The sequence below is a fragment of the Pinus tabuliformis genome, chromosome X (assembly GCF_031772625.1).
Source record: "Pinus tabuliformis cultivar Carrire ecotype Pingquan chromosome X, CPIR1, whole genome shotgun sequence".
NCBI lineage: Eukaryota > Viridiplantae > Streptophyta > Pinopsida > Pinales > Pinaceae > Pinus > Pinus tabuliformis.
In genome coordinates this window covers 335,511,465-335,538,385 of record NC_142308.1, presented here as the reverse complement: position 1 = coordinate 335,538,385, position 26,921 = coordinate 335,511,465, and the positions used below count along the sequence as shown (strand labels likewise).

The 26,921-nt window shown below is 39.4% G+C and overlaps 1 pseudogene across 1 annotated transcript; it reads right to left on the bottom strand.

Annotated features, from left to right (window-relative positions):
* Positions 1 to 7,544: 7,544 nt before the first annotated feature.
* LOC149139829 (uncharacterized) lies at positions 7,545 to 26,546 on the bottom strand (annotated as a pseudogene). Its single transcript, XR_016265053.1, has 10 exons — positions 26,227 to 26,546; positions 25,784 to 26,095; positions 24,910 to 25,118; positions 24,708 to 24,756; positions 24,500 to 24,589; positions 24,189 to 24,251; positions 23,744 to 23,902; positions 22,866 to 23,695; positions 11,626 to 12,005; positions 7,545 to 7,804 (listed from the first exon to the last, which is right to left on the bottom strand). The product of XR_016265053.1 is annotated as an uncharacterized LOC149139829 (transcript).
* Between the last annotated feature and the right edge of the window lie 375 nt (positions 26,547 to 26,921).

Here is a 26,921-nt window from a genome sequence, read left to right as displayed (position 1 = left end):
TATTGACAATAAAGACTGAATTCCCACAAGCTTAGTTGTTCACAAGAGCCGAAATTCCAAAATCTTTAACAGAGACAAGGTATCTTCAGTAAACGTCAAATACTGTTTAGCCAGAACAGACTTATTTGGGATAGGCAATTATTATCTAAGGTCATGTAGAGAATACAACTGACTTTGCCTATCATTATTGGAAGCAAAACTAATATCCTATCTAAATTACTGCTACTCCTACTCTAATTATATATAGGAAATAACTAAGAAAAATGATATTTCCAATGGAACCAACGATTCATGATTATTTCTAGGCACATGGATCTCCCAAGCATTAGTAAAAAGAATCGAATTCCCCTTGGATCGAAATTGTTGGCTAGGGAATAAGAACCCATAAACTTAGCTGGAATCTTGTCTGATTTTATCCTCTCATGATGGGTTTTTTCCAACTGAGTACCTATTGGATCACAAAAATTGGGATGAATTTCTTTTGTGAATTGGTGATCTTTCGATAGAAAGGATAACAAGCCGAATTGTGAAATAGTTTTTTCAACTTCGATGGCTTGTAACCCGTTGATTGTTAACTTTGAGTTCTTAGCGATTCCGTTTGAAATGAAAGTCTTTATACATAAATCGCCAAAATCTAATCTATCAAAATTTTGAAAATTTAAAAAGAAGTTTGATTTTGTACAAAATGAAGGTACGCGAAAAAGAAATGATTGGGTATCTATACATATAGTGGTGTCGCATGTCTGGGAGTTATTTGTAACTTTCTGCTTTTCACAAGAACTGGCCGGGTTCTGTGAATCAGGAATTAAATCACGATTGTGATCAGGGATGGAGATCTCTTCTGGATATGAATCATAGATAGGAGCATCGTCTTGGATAGTAAAATTATTCAAATGAGATTTTTCTTTGAGACGAGGATTGGATGGAACAGTTTCTGATCTAAGACGTTTCTTATAATCTGACCCTAGTTGAGTTGCTTGTGACAATCCAACATCGTCACAATTATCAAAGCAATTATCACAAAAGACTTTGCAATTTTCCCTAGGTTCCTCTTTTGCATTATGTGTTTTTTGATAAGGGAGGTGAGGCAGCTCTTGTTTGATGTGAATCGTAGGCTATGATATAGTGGTCTCTTTATTTCGGAAAACCAGTGATGTCTCGTTTGAATAACCCTCTGTTGGAATAGACTTGATATTATGAGGGAGAAGATCATCATTACTAAAAACATCGGGGTAAAGAGAAAAATGTGGATCTGGAACAATGCATTTAAAAACATTAAATAGATCTCGTTCATCAGATTCACAATAAGTATTAGGCCTTAGATCATACCTTTTTGCGTCGATACCTTTCGAAAGAGAAACAGTAGGTGGATCTAACCTTGGCATCAACATTTGTTGATTTGAGATGATATTGCCTGACTTCATGTTAAAGTCGTCTTCTGGTGCCAGGGTATTTTCCCTTTCAGTACTTTCGCCTTCGTTTTCTGATGGTAGAGCATGCAAAACTCCTAGGCTAAATTCTGTTTGGTCAGGTACAGGAGGTAGGGAATCCTCATCATAATCGGAAGATTCTTCATCTGTGAGTTCATCCTCAAGATCATATTGTAGACACTTAAGATGAAATCGTATATTGAAATCCCTTACGGGTTCGTTTTGTTTCCGCAGATAGTCGATTTCATCGTATACCTGGTCGTATTCATAGCAATCAAATTCCAAGATGAAAGCTTTAACGAACTGGTCCCAGCTGTGGACTGATGCAACTGGGAGGTTTCTGCACCATCTTCTAGCTTCTGCTGTGAATGTAAGAGTAAAAATCCTGCATAAAACGCCTTCGTCAATTTTTTGAATATCAGCACTCAAAACTCTTTGAATGAAATGCAGGGCGTGATGAAATGCAGAAGAATTATTCTCACCATTAAATTTTACCTGAGATAATAGTCTTACCACATCTGGTGGAGTGTTGGAAGAGGTAGGAACACGGATGCAACTCCAAATGGGAATTCTGTGAGTAGACATCCTTTTCCAGGATTTCTAGTTTAAAAACATCCCAACAGACAATATGTTCAGGCCCTCCTTCTAGCGCCAGAAATGTTGAGGGCCCCGAAATCGGGTTAAAAACAAAGGGGATACCCACCCGGTCCGGAACCTGGTTGGCAGCTCCTTACCCGTTTGGAGTAGCGGGTCCAACTGGGGATAACGGGACCAGCTTCCTGATGCATGGGATGTGTGTGTGTGTGTGTAAAGTTTGATTATGTTAGTTCTGAAGGCATTCTACAAATAATGTAAATCTAACTTGCAAAGTGACTCTAAGCTACTGTAATTTAATGGAAATAACACACACAAGATCTACACTAACCCAGGATATATATTTCTTCTATTATGCAATCTAGAAAGATTTCATACAATAACTGGTAATAAAGATTATTCAGCCATTATAAGAATATAAACCGTTTAAGATGAACTGTTATGCCTAAGAAGTTAAACAAAAAAGTTGTGAAAAAGCACATTGCTTAATCAAATCATTAGCATGTTAAGCATAAATCAATAAGTCCACCGTACAGAAGTGCCAAATGATAACCCATGTGTTCATACATTAACATGCAAACAATATCAGCTGTATATCACTCTAGGAATACAAACAAGAATTAATCAAGAGATAAAAGTACCATTTATGACTAATTCTTATTCACAGACTTCAAGCAATAACGATCTATCTACTTGCTTCTAACATCTACCAAGAGTACAAAAGTGCAAGATCAGTAGTAGATGTAAAAATGCAAACATAAATAAATCTCGATCCATCCGTTCATCAAAAACCTCCTCTGAGGGTGCAGAAGTGCATGTTCTGAGGACAAGTTTTTTGACAGATTTCCGGACCCTTCTCCAATGCAATGAGAAGGGTTGAAATACTACTATCTAATCCTAATAATAGTATTATTATAAAATTTAGGACACGGTTCTCAAATGACCGCCCTTTTTCTAATTCAGTAAAACAAAAAACAAGAAAAAACAACTTTCTAAATGAAATTACTTCTTAATTTGGTCTTTGAAATTGCAGTTTTCAAGCATGGGCTTGAGAAGAGTCGGTTGGCCGACTTCTGTGTTTAACTGGGCTGTGAAAATGGCATCCATAAGAGCTGGCGCTACTTTCTCGGCCGCGTTCATGATGCACCTTACTGTCATGCATTGGCTGTGGGGCTTAACTAAGTAAGTCCAGTAACTTTCCCAGTTTAGTCTAGCCAATGTCTGAATTGTCTTCCCGTTTGCCTGTGCCTTCTGCTTCCATTCTGCCTCCAGCTGTAATGCGCTCGGTAAGTACCCCGGGGTGGACTCTGAAATCAAATTGGCCCTGTGTAAATTTTCATTTACACAGTCGATAAGTATGCTTGCCTGTGTCGCCGCTGACTCTGCTGCCTGTTCCGCCTGTGTGATTTGTTCGTCCCACTTATTGAAGAGCAGTTCCTTATGATTCTCATTAATCTTCGGTGCCCCTGCTCTTTTCCCTTCCTCGTCATTTTGCCAAGCCAGATATTCTGTTACTCTTCTGTTGGCTTGGTCATAGTCATTCCGCAATTCCACCACCTGGCTAGTGATCTTGTTGCTTAGCTCACAAAAATGCCTCCACTGTGATATTCTGCGCATCATATCTTCCTGTTGTTGTGATAGTTGGTCGTTCAAGCCGATGGACTCTGAAATAAACTCTGCCAGCTTGGGTTCATCCTTGTGCATTTCTTGCACCGAGTGCAGCTGCTTTTCTTTTTCTTCAATACTTCTTTGGTGGCTCACCTGCATCTGGCGAAAGTCTTCTTGTAGCTTTTCAAGCTGCTTGGAGGCTTCAGCGTTCACATTGGATGGTTGCAACTGTTGTTGCAGTAGTTGTATTTGACTCTCGAGTTCTTTTAGAAGTTGCTGAACTTCAGAAGCCTTATCGATAGTCGCAGAAGCGTATGCTCCTGCAATCTGAGACAATTTCGTGAGATTGTCGGTTGGATTGTTATTCGGGTCTTTCCATAAGACATCTAGGTGTTCAGCATTTTGAGATAGAGCGTCTTCGAGCTTTCTTTTCTTTCTTTGTCTCCTTACAACTGCCCTGTGCTGTGGGCTGTAGAATACGTCCAGTGGAGGGATCTCTTCTACGCTAAGTAGAAGTTCTGAGGATGGAGCGATAGGAAGATGTTCCATTTATGCGGTACTACTGACTATGGTTGAGAAGATCTCTTGCACCACCTGTGTATTGCTCACAGGTGTTTTCGGGGCTTGGCCTTCAAGATTAATTAATTCATTGAAGGTCTCCCATTCTTTATCTAGTTCTGCTGTAACCAGATGTGTTTCGGTGACGGGAGGGGGAACTTCTCTTGGTGGCGAGGCGGCAACTTGCTGCTGAGCCATCGAACTTGACTGAGCCGTGTCCTTGATTGTTTCTTCGTTCTTGTCTTCTTTGTGGACAGACTCTTCAGGATCTGGAGATATTTCTTTTACGGCGCTGGAATCGGATTTGGAGGCGTTGGAGTGTTCACTGAGGCTGATGCTCGGAGTCGGTTCTCTGGTAGCTACTCGCAGTCTTTCCAGTGGAACATTAACCAGCCTTCTTTCTCTATACAATGTGAATTTCCGGAGATCATCCGGGGACAGCCTTGACTGAGCTTCCTGCAAAACTTCTTCGAGCGAGTTCTTTACCTGAAAGAGATCGTCGAATAGATATTTCTGCCCAGAGAACATACTTATCCTGACGTTAGTTGTAAATTCCTAGGCCACCTTATTTGGGTCAAATGGCCTTGGTGAGAATTTAAATAGTTGGAGACACGTCACATTCTCCACCTCGCCAAAAGCGTGTCCCACATCGAATAAAGAGAAGGCCCCACATGTGACTGGGAATTGAGGCCAAATGGCTTTCTTTTTGTTCTTTAGGTCCTTAGTTAAACCGCCTTCAGAACAAGTCTGATAAGCGATCTCTTGGGCCAACAATTTATCTGGGATGTACAAGGGTAGGACATGAGGAGGTGTTGTGCTTCCAAAAACTCGGATGTAGGTAAACCATTCTTCCCCAAACCATCTTGCGATGGGGGTGATATCAATTTGTGCCTCGGGAGAGCACCTTGGGGGGTCTTTATCGTATATTATCCTATGTATGGGCAACATAAGCCCATGACAAATATGGTAAAAATGGGGGGCGAACTGGGAATCCCACAAGATTTTATGATAGACATGAATAGGCAATGGGTCCTGGGTAGTCCATTGCCAACCCATAGTAGGGAATTTTGATACATGACAGACAGAGTCCATTATATAGGCAGACAAATAAAAAGGAGGATAGAACCTTTGGGAGAAGGATCTCTTAGAACGATAGTGGAGAACTGCCGTGTATAGAGTGTCAGAAAGGATTTTGGCCCAATCTACTATCTCGGAGTTAGTCGCGGCATCAATTAACGGTAGCCATTCAGATGGAAATTTATTGATATCGGGCTTACCAAATAGCCTACAGAGCATGGCTGCAGCAAAACAATACGGAGAGGTAAGAGAACCAGTGCTATACATACCGTTCTTATCTTTTTTCAGTGGTTCATCCCTTTTTGACCATTCCTTGGTAGTGTCTGATAGGTCCGGATTCTCTGCTGCGAACTTCCTAACAAAATCTGCATTTTAGGTCGTTTGTGGTTCAGGAAGGTGATACATGAGCTTCAGGTCTTGAGCCGCAAACGATCCCACGAGCCCATGTCCCTTGACTTTGAACTGCCTATGATGCAACTCCGCATCATCTAAAATCCACTTGATCATGTCTGTATATGGTAGGATCTTCGGCCTTGCTGCTATTCTGTGGAGGAAAGAGCACGCTAGGTCTTCCAGGGATGCTTCTGAAGGACGTGGTGCATCTGCGACAGCAGCAGTTGCCTTGATTATTCTAGGGTTTTCTTCTTATAACAGCCTATACATGCCTTCCCATGTGGAAATGCCTGCATCTTTATTGCATGCGGTATCTGTGTAGAGGGGCGCCATCTCCTTGGTCTTTTCTCTTGTCTCTGAGCTCTGAGCTTTGTTCTTCTTTCCCCTCTCACTTATCGTTTCTGTTTGATTTTGCCTTCGCACTTTGCTCCTGCAGGTTATGAGTAAAGTGGAAAGATGATCAGAAAGGTGGTGGGAGAGTTTTAAATGCAAGAGATAAATCAGATACGCCACCTTACGTGAAGCAAATCCGCTTTAAGGCACGCGTCTTTATGCCACTTAATAACTAAGAACTAATTCATTACTAACATTAAAAGCGCATAATTTCCAAGTCAGGTTATAGTAAGTGGATTTTCTTTGGGTGGCGTGCTCGAAGGAGTCGTATCAAGGTGCTTTTATGACTTGCCAATGCATCCTGCATGTCGCGCGATCGCAAACGGTAGTAATCGCAACATCGTAGATTGCCATATCGCAAATCGCAATATCGCAGATCGCCACGATTCAAATGTTTGCCAACGTACCCTGCCTCATTTCTGCGATATGCGATCGCGCGATCGCAACATCGCAGATCGGCGGACTTGTAAGCTTTTCTTTATGGATGCTAGTGTATTGCGATGCGATGTTGTTCACTAACACCGAGGTGATGTGCATATTGGCTTTTAGAGGGGAAACGAAGGCATTTCTTTAATTTTTGTGATGCGACCTTAAGATTTGCTTTTATGGACACAGGTTTAGGCTTAAGTTGTCCAAGAGACCTTTCCTAAGCTTATGCTCGCAACTTCGAAAGAAATCTTTGTTTTTCAAAAAATTAACTAAGGGTCCCCATTCAATCTAGCATCATGGCTTATATTAGATTGAATCAGGGGGGGGTTGTTGCTGGCCACAACAGGAAGTTCAAAAAAGTGTTAAACATTTGAAATTTGTTGATTGAAAGTATATAATTAGTCCTAACTAAAATACAAGATGGTTATCCATTGTATATATCTAAATTATCATTTAAAACCAACAATTTGTAACTCAATTGTGGAAGTTTCAACAAAAAAATGTTAAGCATTTGAAATTTGCTTAGTATATATAAGAGTCGTCGGAGGAATTGCTCGGACAGCCAAAAGTGGCCGGAATCTGGGCAAAAAAATTTCAAAAGATCTTGTAGAGGCAGTGTTTGAATCTTGTTTTTGATGGTGGAAATGGATTCAGCACCATCAAAAACATCTAGGACACTTAAAATTTTGAAGTTTAACAACTATAACTTGGATTTACAAAAATCCTTGCCAGATTTTTTCTAAATATAACCGGAATTTCCATAACTTTCCAGGCAATTCCTCCCGCTAATTAGACTACGTTGTATATAATTAGCCCTAAGTAAAATACAAAATGGTTATCCATTGCATATATCTAAATTATCATTTAAAACCAACCATTTATATTATGCAACCTGAATATTTAGATGCCTAATCTTTAAATTATCATTTAAAATCAACCAGATTTCTAATAAAACTAACTTGCATATAAATTCAGAGATAATTTCTGACATTATCTAATATAAAGTTTGATACAAAATACCCAGTGGGCAGGTTGACGAGGAAGGTGAGCAGCATCTTGAACTTACTTCCCGTCATAGGCCAATCTGGCATGCATCTCCACAGTGATGGCGTCAGCCAACTGCCTCAAACGATACAAAGGAGTAGAGCATCCCTCCTCGAAATCTCGCAGAATGCCCAACACACGGTTCCACTTGCCTCGACTCCTCACTGGCCTCGCCGCCAGCAAAAAGGCAACCTTGCACGACACTGCAACGCAAGCCACAGCTAGTCCCAACGCTGCCTTACTGTTAACCCCCGCTCCAATACCACCTCCATGGAAATCTACCACAAACACCAGAAATAGACATAAATTCTCATCAATTACCCCCACAACAGTAGAAGGCGTTCACTAACCCAATCCATCGCTCAAATAGAACCCAAGAATCCAAATCCAACAGAAATTCGCTTCTCTGAGTTCCTTCCTACGACCCAGAAGAGTCAAACCAACCAAGCAATCGAATAAACTGTCATATCCTGTGAAAATGCCTTTCGCGATTCCAAGAATCCCCGCGCTCCCCCACCGGATGAATTCCTTTGTCCGTCCTCTCAAGACGAGTGCGTATTCCCGAGGACCATACGGGCGCCTGGCTGGCTGGCAGGTCAAATGAATTAAAATCCTTCAAACAAGAATAATCGGAAAAACGCAAGAAATCGCCATAAAATCATCGGCAAGCGCTCAAATTTGCAAGCAAATTACTTGACGAAATGTTTGCACTGCGATGACACAATTTCCCAACGTTTGATTTAAATTATTATTTTCTGCTCTACGCAAGGGAAAGGACAAGGGTAGTTGAGGGGGCCTTGGCAGCGATGAATCTGCACCCATCTTTCATCACATCAATCCCATTCAAACCAGAAAAAATACCCAAATATTTTAAAGCCCAAATTTTGCAAAAAGAAAAAATAAATAAAAACAAAAAGAAACTCTTGGTAGTTTTTTGGGCTTTCTATATACCATCTGGAAAGTTATCGTTCCTACTTTGTATCTAGATAATGTGATCCATAATTTAATATGCTTATTGGTTACCGACGCTGAATAGAATTTAGCATATTTTCAGTGAAAAAAACTTTCCCAAAAATTACTCTATTATATGAAAAATAAAAAGGCGTAAGAACGTTTTGGAAAAAGTTCCAAACGTCAAAAATATGTTTTTTACTCTTCCGGGAACGTCACTCAAAATGGGCATTGACAAATTCCAGCCGTCAAATACGTTCAAAAAGCCTTATGATGGGCAAAATGCCCGTCAAATTCCATCCCTGTCCCTCTCTCTTTTTCCCTAAGTCTCTCATACTTTTAACTATCATTTGCATGCTCGACATCTGTAGAATAAGTTGTTCCCTGGTATGAAACATGGAGGTGCTTCAACCAGGCTATGTCGGTTAATTCAATTGGTCTGGATTTGTTATGCTTACTGGTCTTCCTTTCCTCTCGGACTTCTAGACCTTCAGTCTCTGTGGCTCCATAGTACCCTGTTAAGATTTCAATCTAAGGCGCTCGATTAGGTCAAAGGTACAATTAAAATTCATCATTTTCACCTTGTCTATTGTTAATGATCGAGACCTAAGGAAGGTTTTTGACAGATTAAACTCTAGAGCTCCAAACTAAACTTATCCATGTCTCATCATCCGCAGACAGACGACCAGATAAACACCTTGCTAAAGGAGTAACTGTTAGAGGAGTATCGAAGACACTTTGTGAGTGATAAACAATTGAGTAGAATTGGAAAAATTGAAGCATAAAAGCTCTGCATTCTCCCGTTTTAGCTAGCAATTTTCCAATAACCTTTGGCTCCCCACATGGTTGTTTATTTGGCTCCCCACATGGTTGTAATTGGCTACGCTGGTAGAAGTCTTTATGACTATAAGTTTGCTAAACACTGGCACGAACAAACTGAAATTGCAAAAGAAAGCATACTTAGAGAAGAGAAGGCAGCCAAGAGAATGAAAAATTCCACAAACAAGGATAAAAGGCATGCCCACTTCAAGATTGATGACTTATTAATTGTAAAGGCTCATATATAAGTATGATTAGCCTTTCCCCATAGTTGGACAAGCAGTAGATAGAGTCGAATTCCGTTGAGGCTAAAGCTCCATCCAGGATTTCATGCAAGTTGCCTCAAGCCATACCATGATACTATGTGCGATGAAATAATTCATATTTCCTCAAGAGAACCTACACCATAACCCCTTCTCAAACGAGGTTGAATATATCATGGTTGATCGAGTAAGAAATAACAGAAGAGCATAAAGAATACTTTGTAAAATGGAAGGGATTTCCCAAAAGCGAAGCTTTCTAGGAACTGGATGCAAACACTCTTTGCTTAAAATATCAGGAGTTTGGAAATTTGAGGAAAAAGCTATATATTGTGTTGTATTGTATAATGAGTATACATTCTAAACATATTTCCCCTGCGGCCATGGAGTTCCATAATCAAGCGTTCTTCTTCAGGACAAATCTTGTCGCATTTGAGATCAAGCTGGAGGCAGTTAACCAACCTCAGCCTGCAGCTCCTACCAGTTATCTTGAGACGTGTGCAATACATATAGTTAAGTTTTTGACTAATTTAAGATCTGTTTATGTTTACTATAGACTAATTTGAGATTTTGAAAATTTACACTGAAAACAAAGAATCTAGTTGTTTCTTACTTGCAGCACTTGTTGCTCGAGGTTCAGATGGTGTAGCCAAAGGCTTGCAGAATAGAGAATATATTAGCTTTGCGGCTCAACATAGGATTACATCTTTGCGACCCAATGAAGGGTTGCAACCACTTTGAACCGAGCTTCAAACAGGGGATTAGCATCTGTGACAGAACATGCAAAACACACCCTGAACACACCCTGAAGTTGGGGATTAGTAGTTTTGACAAATAGCTAACATGCCCAGAACATGTTGGCGCTTGGGTTACGAGAAGACTCCACGAAAATGAGATAAATATGTTTTGAATTATCGAACTAATTTTAGTATTAGTCTTAATTTAGAAAACACGAATGAAGTAAATTTTCTTAACAAATATATGGTAGGAATAATATCAGTGAAATGGTCTCTTTGCCTCGGGAAGAAATCAAATAAGAACATCAAAGTATTCATTTGTCATCAAAATTATTGCGACAGTTTAATAGCAGGCAGGGATGGTGCTTTCAGAAAAAAGCTGAAAATTTTATAGTAACTTCAACCGACATTAATGCTAAAAAGTACATTAGATTACTATAGTCCCATGTATAAGGTCAAAAATGATTAATCTTTACCACTTAAGTCATGATGACCACGGATATTATTATAGTCCCATGTATAAGGTCAGAAATGATTAATCTTTACCACTTAAGTCATGATGACCACGGATATGGGTTTTTATAATAAAAACTATGAAATGATGAAAGGATATTGGAACTTTCTTGTATATATTATTTGTGAAAGTTGCTTTTTTTTTAATAAGGTTTAAAACTAGCATTTGCACCAGATGTTGCAAAGGAAACGCCGTAAGGCATAAATTGAAGAACACAAATACAACAAAAGAATAATTTGATAAAGAATATGCAATCAACAATAATTGTATAACACCCTGCAAGCTTAGCATAGTCATTGAAGAAAATGCTTACCTCTGATAGATGAATCCACAGAGGCGATATTTGCACGGTTTTATTTTCCCTGTTTCTTAAATTTCATTTCCATAACATATATTTGAAACCAATTTATTTAATAAATTTCATTTACACTACCTAAATAATTTAAAGAGAATCCTTAATCTATATGATCTTGCCATTTGAACCATCCTTATTTATGACATATTATTTGCAGGTCGTAGATATTCCACAATATCACATATTCTCACCAATGACTTTGATTCTACACAATATCACACATTCCCACCAACGACTTTGACTCTACCCCACATAGCTGCATGGTCATGATTACAGAAGATGCTTTCAAATATTTTTAGCAGTTTCTTACACACTCACATGTCCTTATGGACAAGAACTTACAACATTACATACATAATTATGAGACAGATAAACGTGAAGGCCAACACCACTACATTACAGTTCTAACTTGATAGTGCCATAATACTTCAAGTCTACTTCTTTGCTGCATTATTCCTATTACCAAAATTAGCAGCAGCTTTGGCTACCCTGTCAAGAACCCCAGCAACCATCAGTGCTCCTGTTGCAAAATAACTGCTGTTGACAGCTGTTGTTCCTGCGTTGCAAGCTGCATGCCTAGATGTAATCAAAGTTGCTTTTGATATCTCTCCGAAGAATTTGCCAAAATCTGCCACCTTTGCTGCAGCAGTGTCACTCCCAGTGGCCACTATTCGACCATTGTTGGCATTTTCTATCACGGAGATGAGATGGTCATCGCCCAGATCCAACAGTGAGATTGGTAGCAGAGGATCTATGCGAATGGAATTTATGCCTCTGTGAATTAAATCTAGGCAGATTGCAACTCGGAGAGGCCTGGTGAGAGCCACTGGTTGAAGAATATTTCTGTAAAATTGATTCGCAATTCAACGGTTTTATTGATTACTTGTTGCATAGCCATCGGCGTCGCTGCACATAGTATTGTTGTCCATTAAGTCAATCCCAGGAGGCGCAGTATTTTTTTATATCCATCTCTCGAACATTGTGGAGATTTCTGCATTTGTGAAAGCCATTAATGGAATTAGTACAACACTTTGCTGCCCATGAAGTCAACACCACCCGACACCTTGTGGACATTTCTGCATCTTTTGAAAAGCATTCAGGGAATTAGTATGGTGTAACATCCCATACCCAATTCGAATTACCTGTCAAGAAAGAAATCAGAGTCAGAAATGGAAATCAGCGCCGAGATTCATAAGCAGCAGAAGCTAATCATTAAACAGTCCAGGAGTGGGAAGGCGGGACAGAACTGCGGTCCAAGTACTGTGATAGAGAGCTCATAGTGTTTCCCAACCTTCGATCTGTACAGCAGTATGGTGTACTACAATAGACCATATAGCAGGCTATACAGTTTTCCCTGTAGGTTGTTTCTTCTCGGTTTTTGTGCAGATCTGTTTCTGAGGTGAGTTTGATTAATTGTGGAGCTGCTAGATTGTAGAGCCAAAAAACATACCATAAACTTATGCTTCTTCTTGCTGCAGTTACTCTTAAGATTCTGCATCTCCTTCTTGGGCTAATGTAGACACAGATGAGTTGCTATTTTGGTTCTATTCTCACTCATGTAAACCCTTCAATCTTGCCCTTGTGCACTCTATTCACACATGCTGAGGCACTCAACCTCCTTCAAGGGTTACATCAACATGGCTCGATCTCCTTTATTGGCCTTAGACCAAGCCCTAAACCAAACTCAACCTTGCTCTGGTGACACATTGTTGTATTGAAATTAAATCTCAATGTAGTGATGAATGCGTATGTTTTGTGGAAAAAGGTGCGAGAACCTTAATTGACATGTTAAGATCCATTTTACACAAACTGCTCCCTGTGGAAAAATGTCTACCTGCGACACATTGTTGTGTTGATATAAATTCTCAATTTAGTGATCATTGCCTTTGTAGAAAGAATGTATGGATTAATCCAATAAGGCATCAATAAGTTTGAATCTCAGTATTTGAGACGGTTCATAAAGCATTGCTGGCATAGAAAGCTTTACCAATTGGAAGCTGGCTTTGGAGTGCAAGTTCCTAGGTTGATGTGCTAGCCTCCTTGCACAAACTTCCTTTCTGCAGTGCCATCATTGATGGCGGCTTTAATGGCATGCCTCATGGACCATCTTCAGCTTTTGATTTTGACCTATGTGATGTTATAGGGTATGCTTCCAAAATGGCATATCCCTTTGTTGAAATTATACCAACTTGTTTTATTTTGGTAATTAAAATATGTTCTTAATACTTATTACTGATCTAAAAAATTTATTACAAAACTAGGGTGGTCAGAGCCAATCCCCTTGTTGTGGTTTGGAAGTGGCTTTTAAAACACTAATTGTAGAAGAGCATCAAGTTGATTTCCAACAGTCAAGTTGAAGGGTGGAAAAATGTCCACTCTACTATTGGCATTTATAAATGCCGAGAAAAATAATGTGACAGACATCAATAAATATTGATCATTCATGCCAGAAACGAAGAGCTACAATCAGGTAACAGTGACAGAAGAATGCAATACAAGAACTTGAAGTTGCAAGGCAACTCATGCCATAAATGATAAAATAATATAAAGATGACACATAGATGTATCAACAAGGGCTACTTAAAAAGTCAAATGTGCTGCAAAATTGTAGTGCGATTAGCTAAGTACAGAACCAACAAACAAGCGCACCATAATACAAAATGCAATGGAGGGACCATGCTAGTCTTCTCTGTATGATTCTTCTGTTGAGAGTTTGAATCCATCCATGTGCATCTTAGAATGTTGGCACGATCCCATGTTCCTTATGCCTTGCCTAGGATTTTGATTCAGAAGGATGCACTGCAATAAAACAATTATTACTGAGTAATAGAAGCAATTCATCAGCATTAGACACATATTAAATGGCAGTCTTAAGTATCAGATAACCATGCATAACAAATTAGACAGTAGCTGAAAACTCAGCCTCTGTGATTAACTGAATTCTGCTACATTAGCTTAAAATACCTGACAGTATATCATTTAAATAGCCTAAGGAGGTACCTTTAAAAAGAGGCAAAACTAGAATTTCATCTCCGATGGTTTTCCCATAGCTTCATGAGCCTCTAGCAGTTTTCTTCTGTTGGAAATAATACTGAGAGGGGGGGTGAATCAGTATTATCAGATCAATCAAACTTTTTCAATGCTCAGAAACATATACGCTACTTCAGTTAGGTGAACCAGCGTGTACACGCTACTATGACTAAATAAAACAGCGTATAAGAAGAAAACTCATAATTTAGTTAGCTTATTCTTCAGTTAAGTTCTTCAGGACATTATTCACCACATTAATAGTAAACAGGTGCAGTATAACAGAACAGATCAAAAGCCACACACATGAACACCAAGATGTAAGGTGGAAACCCAATGTGGGTGAAAACCACCTGCTGCAAGTTGTCTCTATCTTTCTTTAATATGAAACTTCAGTTTACAATCTTTTGTACTGGTGCAGCCTTGTACCAGTACGCAGGCTACAACCTGCAGAAGGCTACAACCTTCTCTCGTTCTCCAAACTTCCTTGGAAGGGAGCTCCAACCCCCTTTGCTCTTGTACTAGCCAAGATACTAGTACGTAGGTGCTGACCTACAATCTTCTTTCCTTCAGGTACCACCTTTCATACATTTTCAGACTGGATATTCCTGAAGCACAACATTACAATCTGTGGACCCCAATTCATTCAATTTTCACAACAGATCATTGAAGCATAAAACAACCAAACTTTGAATCACTGAACCACTGAACCCTGTCAATCACCAGTTACCAGAACACAGAGCAGACTACAGAACTCTGCAATAACAGTCAGACCCCACTGTAAACCCAAAATCAAGCTTCAAAAGATATACGCTACTTCAATGAGCAAAACCCGCGTATACACGCGCTTTTACCGAAGCCAACCTGCGTACAGATCTAAAAATAAACTTTCTCAATTTGCAGCTGCACCAGACATCAGTTAGACTCAGAACATAACATTGCGACAATATGCAGATCTAGAAATACGCATAATCAACCATATCATGATAGTGCATTTCAAACCATTAGATCCCGATCTATCCTTAGATCTAGTCTTCCATCAACCGATGTGATCTCTCCTTGGCTTAGATCAAGCAACCCAGAACCTGCATATCAGATCTCTTTCTCTCTTAGATATTCAAGCCTTGTCGAAAGATGATTTTGCCTAATGATCTTCTTCTCCTTATATAGCCTTAGGCCTTGCTCAATACCAAGAGCCAAAACCATAGTAACACAATACCATCAACTTCAAAACTAGGGATCGACACGCCCGTCGAGACACAATGGTCCGAAATCATAGGCACAACTTCCAAGGACTAACCACCATGGACCAAAGGTACTTTTCCACATACACGCGCTTTTTCTGAATCCAACTAGCGTGTACACGTGACTTGGGCTTAACGAACCTGCGTATATGTACTTCCTTGGCATGCTGTACTAAGATCTGTCTTCTGATTAAGTTGCCATCACCTGTACCAACCTCTGAGCACCTGTACCAACCTCTGAGTGAGTTGCCATCAAGGACAACACTTGAATCATAATGCCAACAATCTCCCCCTTTGGACTTGATGGCAACCACCACACCAAGTCACTCTCCCCCTTTGACATCAAGGGCAAAGGGCTGTGCTCCCCCTGAGGACATGCTGATACCTCTGCTTGGCTGTGCTGACTCATGCTCCCCCTGACAGTAGGCCAGATCTGCAAAAGATGTTCTTCAACAAGAACCAAGACTTATACACCATAAGGGACTTTCCTATCACCAAAAGACTCAATACTTACATCCATACTCCCTACCAAGAGGGGACATATCAGAAACAACCAATTACATTACAGCAGTCATCCCAGGCATAGTGGGGAAACCAACATAGGCCGTTACATGACCTTGACTCCATAAAAGAGATATCACAAGAGAGATATATGACATAGAGACAACAGATCTAGACCAAGACTTATGAAAATCATCAGCAGCATATTATAAACATCTTTTTAGATCAGCAACCAGGATTTCTTTCTGAACTCCTTTTCTTGAAATCAACAACCAAAACATCTGAATGCCAACAATGCTTTATGAGACTTTTAAGCTGCTCCCCCTGAACCTGTGCCTGCTGCACCTCCTGAAACCGTGCCTGAAGAATTCTGACATACCTACTGCTGTTCAGAACTCCAGAGTTTTCCCTTGCTGTTCAGAACTTCATATACGCGATTTCTCCTGCAAGAAAAGGCGTATGGACGCGGATATAATCTCTGCAACATGCGTACACCATACACGCGACTTTCTCAGCATAAATCCGCGTGTATACGCGTATATACCTTTCGTAACTTGCGTATACCAACTTTTCTGTAGAACAGACAAGCTTCAACAGCAGGATGAAGCATCAACTACTCCCAGCTTTTGTCTGAGATATTCAAAAGTTTCCCTGGGCAGTGGTTTTGTGAGAATATCAGCAACTTGTTCCTTAGAAGGAACATACTCCAACTTGACCTTCTGCTCAAGCACTTGTTCCCGAAGAAAATGGTACTTGATTGGTATGTGCTTGGTCTTTGAGTGCATGACTGGATTCTTTGAAATGCTGATTGCACTTGTATTATCACATAAGATAGAGACGGGTGGAGTGCAAGTGATTTGAAAGTCCTGCAAGGTCTGCATCATCCAAAGAAGTTGTGTGCAACAAGATGCTGCAGCCACATATTCTGCTTTAGCTGTAGATAAGGCAATCGAACTCTGTTTTTTGCTGAACCAAGATACTAATCTGGAACCCATGAAGAAAGCACCACCACTTGTGCTTTTCCTATCATCCACACTTCCAGCCCAATCTGCATCTGTGTAAGCATGAAGAGTGAGATCTGTATTTCTAGGATACCATAAGCCATAGTTTTGGGTCCCTTGAAGATATTTGAAGATTCTTTTGACTGCCTGAAGATGAGTTTCCTTTGGGTTGGCTTGAAATCTTCCAACCATTCCTACTGCATGTGTAATATCTGGTCGAGTACCTGTCAAATAAAGCAAACTCCCAATCATGGATCTATAAGTGGGTTGGTGAACTGCTGCTGATTCATCATTTGCACTGAGGCTGCATCCTGTAACCATGGGTGTACAAACTGGCTTTGACTCTTCCATGCCATACTTCTTCAAGATCTGCTTGAGGTATTTGGTTTGAGACAAGAAGATACCTCCTTCATTTTGTTGGATTTGCAATCCAAGAAAATATGTCAATTCTCCAAGAAGTGACATTTCGAATTCTTTCTGCATAACCAAGGCAAAGTTTTGACTCATAGTCTCTTCATTGCTGCCAAAAATAATATCATCTACATAAACAACAAGAATTAGCAATTTGTTATTTTCAACTTTTATATAGAGATTGCTATCTGCTGATCCTTTTGAAAAGCCTTGTTGGTGAAGATATTTGTCCAACCGATAGTACCAAGCCCTTGGAGCTTGTTTGAGTCCATAGAGTGCCTTTTTCAATCTGCATACAAGGTTTGGATCATTCCCAAGAATGAAGCCATCTGGCTGCTCAATATATACTTCTTCTTCTAAGTCTCCATTTAGGAAGGCTGATTTCACGTCCATTTGAAATACCTTGAAGTGTTGAAAGCTTGAGAGAGCAAGGAACATTCGGATGGCCTCTAGTCTTGCCACAGGAGCAAAGGTCTCTTCAAAATCTATTCCTTCTTGCTGTGCATACCCTTTACAAACAAGTCTGGCCTTGTTTCTAATTACTTCTCCATTTTCATTTAATTTATTCTTGAGACCCATTTTGTTCCTATTACATTCTTATCTTTTGGTCTAGGAACTAATTCCCAAGTGTTGTTCTTTTCGATTTGCTCAAGTTCTTCATCCATTGCTTTGACCCAACATTCATCTTTGCATGCCTCTTTCACATTTTGTGGTTCAGTGGAGGAGAGTAGTGCCAAGTAGCTTGAAGCTTCTGCAAGTGTCCTTCTTGTTTGTACTCCTGCTTCTTTCTGCCCCACAATCTGAGTTTCTGGATGATTCTTTTGGACATATCTGGATGGAGTCTTCTCTTCTATTCTTGTCTGCTCCTCTGGTTCTTCTTGAGATTCTTCTTCTTCTTGAGGTTCTTCTTCTTCATCATTTCGCCTTTGAGAGTAACCTTCATCTTCTTCAATGTCTTCATGATGAACTTGCCTAGGAATATATCCCTTCTCATCAACCACTATATCAATACTGTCAACAATTCTGCCAAGTCTTTTATTGTAGCACTTGTATGCTTTGCTATGTGGAGAATAACCAAGAAGAATGCCCTCATCTGCTCTAGGTTCAAGTTTGCCAAGTTGCTCATCAGTATTCTTAATATAACATTTGCTCCCAAAGATTTTGAAATGCTTCACGGAAGGAGTTTTACCACTCCAAAGCTCATGAGGTGTTTGAGTGCTGTTTACTCGGACATTTGTTTTGTTAAGAATAATAACAGCAGCATGTGCAGCTTCACCCCAGAAGGTTGCAGGAGTACCTGATTCATCGAGCATAGCACGAGCCATTTGTTGGATAGTTCTGTTCATTCTTTCCACAACCCCATTTTGCTGAGGAGTTCTAGCTGTAGAGAATTCTCTTCTTATCCCATGTTCATCGCAGAAATCGAAAAATTCATTTGATGTGAACTCCCCACCTCTGTCAGATCTGAGGCACTTAATTTTGTGTCCTGATTCATTTTCAGCCAATGCTTTGAAGGATTTGAATTTTTCGAATGCTTCATCTTTGTGCTTCATAAGCCCTAACCAAACAAACCTTGAGAAATCATCAATGAATAATATCAGATATTCTTCTCCTCGAGGTGTCCTTTTCCTAAATGGACCACATACATCTGTATGGACTAGCTCAAGAGGCAAGCTAGCTGATCCTTCCTTCTCTGGAAAGTTAGTTCTGGTTTGCTTTCCAAACTGACAAGATTTGCATATGGTGTTGTCTGGAATTTTGATATCTGGAAGATCGCGAACTGCCTGATATTTGCATGCTTTCCTTATTTGTGAGAAGCTTAGATGTCCCAACCTTCGATGCCATAACCAGTGCTCTTCATCCTTGCTAAGATAGCATTGTTGTTGTCCTTCTTCAAATATGTACAGATTATTTGGAGTTCTTTTGCCTTTGAGAACTGTTTTACCTGTATCAAGATCACGAACAAGACATCCATTCGATCTGAAAATAACCTCGGTTTTTTGATCACACATCTGGCTGACACTTAGTAGATTATGCTTCAATCCATCAACATACAAAACATTTCCAGCCTTGACCTTTTCTTTCAAAGGAGCAATACCTTTTCCTTTTATAGTTGCAGGAGTATCATTTCCAAAAGAAACTTTCTTTCCCTTTTCTAAAGTAGAATAAGATTCAAGTTTTTCTTTATCACCTGTCATATGTTTCGAACATCCACTGTCAATGTACCATAGATTTTCCTGTCCTTCTGCATAAAAAGCTATTCCACATCTTTCTGTCTGAGGTTCCTTTATTCTCCATTTTTTGGTGCTCGTGGCTTGTTCCTTTTTCTCCTGAAACCTGCTCCTGCATTCAGAGTCTTTATGACCAAAATTATTGCAAATAGAACATTCAACTTCATTTTCAAGAACCGAAAAGTTGTTATAGGTCCTCTTTGTAATCCCTGTCATACTTCTTTGTTTTTGAGCTTCCCTAGTCATGATTGTTTTATATGCAACACACTGAGCTGCTTTGTGACCAAAGTTATGGCAAGAAAAGCATTGTCCATTGAAGAAGCTTCTGCGGTTATTGAATCTACCAGCCAACTGATTGTAATTTCTATTTTCATCTATTCTTGAGCCAAACTGAGAGGATTTTACCTGTGGTTGGTTGTAGCTTTTGTTCACCCTTAAGAAGGATTGTCCCTGATAGTTTCTGTTTGTAATTCGTCCCTGCTTTACCTGATTATCTTCATTGTTCTTCTGCTCATTTCTTCTTGCTGCATCAAGATAACTTTTTGAGGTGGATGCTTGAGAGGTTTCTCCATTATAGCCCAAACCTGTCTTGTTTAGAGGAGACCGCTGCACATTGATAATCTCATCCAAAGTTTCAGATCCTTTGACAAACTTAAGATTAATAGCTTTTGTTTTCTCAATTTCTTTTCTGAGACCAACAATTTCACCTTCTAGTTTTTCAAGATGTTTTTCCTTTTCATCAATTTGAAATTGCAAAGTATCAATGATCACACTCTTTTCTTCTATGCATCTCTTGAGTCTAGTAATTTCATTATAGAGATTATCCACATCTACAGCATCCTCATAATCATCATCTTCAAATGCCATTAACAGCTTATATTTATTACCTTGTTCATCTTCATCACTGTTTGATAAGCCATCACTATCTTCATGGGTGTAGTAGCTTTTCTTATTTGCACTTTGTTTCTTGTTCCATCTAGCAGGTTCTTTTCCTTTATCCTTATAAGGACATTTTGCAGCATAATGACCTACTCTTCCACAAGCAAAGCATTTGAAAGGTAGCTTACCTCTGAACCTTCCAGAACCCCTTTGAAGATTTCTGACAAAATTTGATTCTTCTTCCTCTTCTTCTGGAACATGGCTTGCTTCATAGTAATCTTCTTTTCCTGATGCCTTAAAAGCAGCTTCCCTTCTGTCAGATGGACCTCCCTTTCTCATTTCATAAGCAGTTAGAATTCCATGTAGCTGAGACATAGTGAGAACACGGAGATTTTCTTTTTCTTCTATTGCAGATACTTTAGATTCAAACTTGGGGGATAATGATCTTAGAATCTTTTGAACTACTATAGTCTCTTTTATTTCTTCACCCAAATTTTTCATGCAATTAACAATCTCATCTACCCGAAGAAAATAATTAGCCACACTTTCATCATTATACATCTTGAGAGTCTCATATTGAATCCTGAGAGTTTGAAGTTTAGCTTGCTTTACCTGTTCATCTCCTTCATAGCTAGTGATCATTTTGTCCCATATCTCTTTTGCTGATTTGAAGTGCATGACCTTCATGAATTCTGTTTGGGATATACTTCCTGATAGAGTACTGACTGCTTTTGCATTTGTTTCATACTGCTTTTTCTCAGCTGGATCTGTAGGAGTAGCTGAAGGAAAAGCATAGCCTGTTTCTACAATGTTCCAAACTTCTGTACCAAGAGATTGAAGATATGCAGTAACTCTTACCTTCCAATAATTGAAATTTGTCCCATCAAAAATCGGTGGCCTGATTGATGCTTCTTTCTCGTAGTTGCTCATGATGAATGATCTACCTTCAAGCGATCAAGCTTCTCTGAAGGACCTGCTCTGATACCAATTGTTGGAAATAATACTGAGAGGGGGGGTGAATCAGTATTATCAGATCAATCAAACTTTTTCAATGCTCAGAAACATATACGCTACTTCAGTTAGGTGAACCAGCGTGTACACGCTACTATGACTAAATAAAACAGCGTATAAGAAGAAAACTCATAATTTAGTTAGCTTATTCTTCAGTTAAGTTCTTCAGGACATTATTCACCACATTAATAGTAAACAGGTGCAGTATAACAGAACAGATCAAAAGCCACACACATGAACACCAAGATGTAAGGTGGAAACCCAATGTGGGTGAAAACCACCTGCTGCAAGTTGTCTCTATCTTTCTTTAATATGAAACTTCAGTTTACAATCTTTTGTACTGGTGCAGCCTTGTACCAGTACGCAGGCTACAACCTGCAGAAGGCTACAACCTTCTCTCGTTCTCCAAACTTCCTTGGAAGGGAGCTCCAACCCCCTTTGCTCTTGTACTAGCCAAGATACTAGTACGTAGGTGCTGACCTACAATCTTCTTTCCTTCAGGTACCACCTTTCATACATTTTCAGACTGGATATTCCTGAAGCACAACATTACAATCTGTGGACCCCAATTCATTCAATTTTCACAACAGATCATTGAAGCATAAAACAACCAAACTTTGAATCACTGAACCACTGAACCCTGTCAATCACCAGTTACCAGAACACAGAGCAGACTACAGAACTCTGCAATAACAGTCAGACCCCCACTGTAAACCCAAAATCAAGCTTCAAAAGATATACGCTACTTCAATGAGCAAAACCCGCGTATACACGCACTTTTACCGAAGCCAACCTGCGTACAGATCTAAAAATAAACTTTCTCAATTTGCAGCTGTACCAGACATCAGTTAGACTCAGAACATAACATTGCGACAATATGCAGATCTAGAAATACGCATAATCAACCATATCATGATAGTGCATTTCAAACCATTAGATCCCGATCTATCCTTAGATCTAGTCTTCCATCAACCGATGTGATCTCTCCTTGGCTTAGATCAAGCAACCCAGAACCTGCATATCAGATCTCTTTCTCTCTTAGATATTCAAGCCTTGTCGAAAGATGATTTTGCCTAATGATCTTCTTCTCCTTATATAGCCTTAGGCCTTGCTCAATACCAAGAGCCAAAACCATAGTAACACAATACCATCAACTTCAAAACTAGGGATCGACACGCCCGTCGAGACACAATGGTCCGAAATCATAGGCACAACTTCCAAGGACTAACCACCATGGACCAAAGGTACTTTTCCACATACACGCGCTTTTTCTGAATCCAACTAGCGTGTACACGTGACTTGGGCTTAACGAACCTGCGTATATGTACTTCCTTGGCATGCTGTACTAAGATCTGTCTTCTGATTAAGTTGCCATCACCTGTACCAACCTCTGAGCACCTGTACCAACCTCTGAGTGAGTTGCCATCAAGGACAACACTTGAATCATAATGCCAACATCTTCCCTTGTCTTGGTCAGGACATAACCTTGCAAGCCGAGGTACAAGATGTGACAAACCCAGCTTTGATATATGTGAATAATATTTTCGAGCACCAATATCCCCATTTCGAAACCGAGCAGAGACATCTTTAAATGCAGCGAATTGTTGCTCATTGCCTCCCAAACCTGATTGAATACTTTCAATTAATTCCTTGTTTGCAGCACGCACTTCCTCAATACTAAGCAAAGGTGCATTGCTTGTCTGGCCTAGGCCAAGATTTTGTCTTGATTCTGCTGCATTAAGAACCCTTATGTTTCCTTGACCACCACGTACAAGTGCAGCCATAGACTTAACTGATCTCTTTCCTTTGTTCATAGATTTATGTGAAGCATTTCCTGATGCCACAGGAAGGGGAGGAAAGGCAGATTCTTCAAGAGGGGAGTTAAGTGCTCTCCTACTCACTGCAGTGGGATACCTGGGAGGATCAGTTTCTGATGCCCCGGGAAGGGGAGGAAAGGCAGATTCTTCAAGAGGGGAGTTAAGTGCTCTCCTACTCACTGCAGTGAGATACCTGGGAGGATCAGTTGATACAGTACTTGTGGAAGAACTTGCTACCATGTCAGAGGAAAGCAAGGGAGGAAATGCAGATTCTTCAAGAGGGGAGTTAAGTGCTCTCCTACTCACTACAGTGGGATACCTAGGAGGATCAGTTTCTGATGCCCCGGGAAGAAGAGGAAAGGCAGATTCTTCAAGAGGGGAGTCAAGTGATCTCCTACTCATTGCAGTGAGCTACCTGGGAGGATCAGTTGATACAGTACTTGTGGAAGAACTTGCTACCATGTCAGAGGAAAGCAATGAAGGTAATGGATCAAGCATCTCACTGCTGGCTGGATTAGCTGAAGAAAGCTGACTATTCATGTTCCTCCCTCGTCCTCTGGCAACTCATTGAGACTCACGCTCACTCCCTGGACGCCTATATTGAAAACTAACAGGAATCTGCATGGCATTTGAATCACAATATTTAGCAAATATGATCCATAGAATCAAAAAAACACTAGCAGTTGAGCAAAACCATTCAATAGAACAAATATAATATTATTGAAATGCAAAGCATTCATTCCCCAGATACCAAGATACTGAAAGCATTGGAACCAACACTGAAATCTGTCATGGAAATCCTAGGCTCTTTAATTGTAGCTATGCCATGTATTACCCCAATCTCAACAGGTAAATTTTGCCTATTGAAGATATGGGTGGGTAAACAAATTGAAATAGTACATACTTGCAGTGCAGCATTCCGTTGAGACCGGGACATATTTCCAGCATGCTCAATTGCATTATGCCTCTGAAATTGAAATCATAAAGTTATGTAGTTTAGATCTTTCGAACAAATGTATGTGAAGGAAGGAAAAAAAATGGCACACAACAAATGTTAGCAAGTAAAATGAAAAGTCTTTCAATCAACCATCAGGACTACCATCGCCTCAATTTCTCAGTTATTGATAGTAAATCTAAATGCTGGGAATTTTTTTTATAAATAGCAAGAATCAGATTAAGAGCACCTACAAGTGACTAAAATAAAAGAAAACAAACCTTCAACTCTGCTTCAGATGCAAAGACAACAAACTTTTTTGCCATGCAATCATAATTTTCACATAGGAAGTGTTCTTGACTAAAGTGTGCCTGCAATAAAATCATGCCTCAAAAATTAAAAACATCCAATCTCATGGAAGGATGTGGAATGGAGCATTTACACATATCTAGTATTTTTTTCTCAGGCTACTTACTAATAGCACCTTACCTCTAAATCACTGTAATTCTGATAATACTCAAAGTTCTCAGGGTGCCTTCTGCAATCACAAATGATGCTTCGTGTGTTAGAGATAGTTAACTACCAGAATTCAGACTAGGTAGTCATGACATACAATCTCATTGTGCACAACTACCAGAATTCAGACTAGGTAGTCATGACATACAATCTCATTGTGCACAGACAATCTCACCTTTGGCATATGTGGCAAGTATAATGATCTCTTGACATGTGCATGTAAAGTTCATTATCTCCATAAAATCGTTTCCTGCAAAAGTCACAAATTGGATGACCCATGAAACCTCCCCTTTCTATCTCACTGCCATCCACTTCAGAGTCTCCTCTAGATAAATGTCGGTCTAGCTGCGACCGTGTATAAAGCTTCTGTTCACAAATAAATACCTGATTTGGAAAAAGCAGCAGACCAAGTTGGCTGTTAGTTTGTATCAAACCAAAAACTGGGCATATAGCCTATGTGCACAAATACTGACTTGATTCCAACTAAGTTGGTCATTAGTTTGTATAGAATTACAAGAAATTATATAACAATACAAATTCCATTGTGTATGTTATCTTAGGATATTTCTAAATGAATGTAAGTTTTGTGTCTTCCAAGTTAAGGTATAATACTTGCTCTCTGAGATAAGCATTGTCACTAGAAAGATCAGATCTTTTACAACTAACAAAAATTGGATGAACTAGAATTACAGATTTTGATGCTGTAATATCCATTCAAATAATAAACTAAAAAAGAATTGGTGACTTGACAATGCAGACTAGCCCTCTATAAGAATCAACCAACATAAGAGAATCTAGAATTACTATTTCAAATGCTGAAATCCACATTCAAGAAATTATTAAGATGTAAAACGTGCAAACTTTGCCTTGGTGTCCCTTGCTGTCTCATAGTGCTTGTGTAAATATTGAGGATCAAAGCAAAACCACTAAAGTCTCCATCTAGCAGCTTGTTCTGTGGAAGTTGAGTAATAGAAGGCTGGAATTCCTTTCATCCAAATTGTTTTTTTATGAAATAGCAATAAAGTTTTAAAAAACAGAATCATGCTCACCTTTCGGCCTTCCAGGCATAAGGTGCACATAGAAAGCTTGTGTGCATGAAATAAGTGCTTCCTCAACTAATCTATATGTTTAAACTCTCGGTCACGCTTTGGTAACTCTTTCCTTGGCTCTTGAGCCCCACAAGTATTGTCACAAACACTGCAGCTCAACCTGCACATTGCTTTGATCATTTTGTAATGTTGCTCATCATCAAAATATGCTTGTGTGTCTAAATGAAACCAATAGTTGCCTACTTTTCCCTCATTTGCTGGAGCTGGTAGGGTACTAAAATCCCCTACTGCATTTGTGTAGTCTCCTAGAGCCTGCTCACATGCCATATAAGTCACATTTTATTGCAAATTTTATAGAATTGCAATCACTAGAATGCATTAGAGCCTTTGCATTTATTCATAGATTGTACAGAGCTTTAAATTTAACAAAAATGACAATATACCTTAGTTATCACAACACTAGGACAATCTTGTTTACAAATGCAACAATTTTTGTCATTAAGGATAAACCGCAGCCTTGAGGTGCAAGTAGAGCAGACTTCACGGTGGCCACATGGCCCATATGCCAACCACTCCAGTGGTTCAGCACAGACAACACAACATTCTTCCATTTCTTTGGCAAGTATCTTCTCCAACAAATCCTGACAGAAACATTCGCAAAGAAGCATTAATTATCTTTGTATTTCTTTCAATAGCTAAAATTTAAATCTAGATCCAAATCTAATGAATATTCCTATACCACATAAAAATCTGTTTTGATAACCCTTAGATGAAAAACTAGTGCCTTCTTTCACTGATGGCACACAACCACATATCAGGACACAACATAATCATTATTTCTTCAATGTCCTATGACACAAGATTCATTATTTCTTCAATGTCCTAAGACACAATATTCACTATTTCTTCAATGTCCCATGACTCCAACACTCTAGGCTACATTTAATAACACGTGTTATGGCATTAAATGACAGGATGTTTGAATAATCAATTGACATATGAGCAGAGCCCATTACCAAGTAACCAATCATTAAATTGAATATATATAAAGTGGCCTCTCTGGTTGGAACTTACTTGGAAGAGAGGCGGAATAAAAATATAAATCTAAATCAACCTTATATAAAATTTTGTAGTTCAG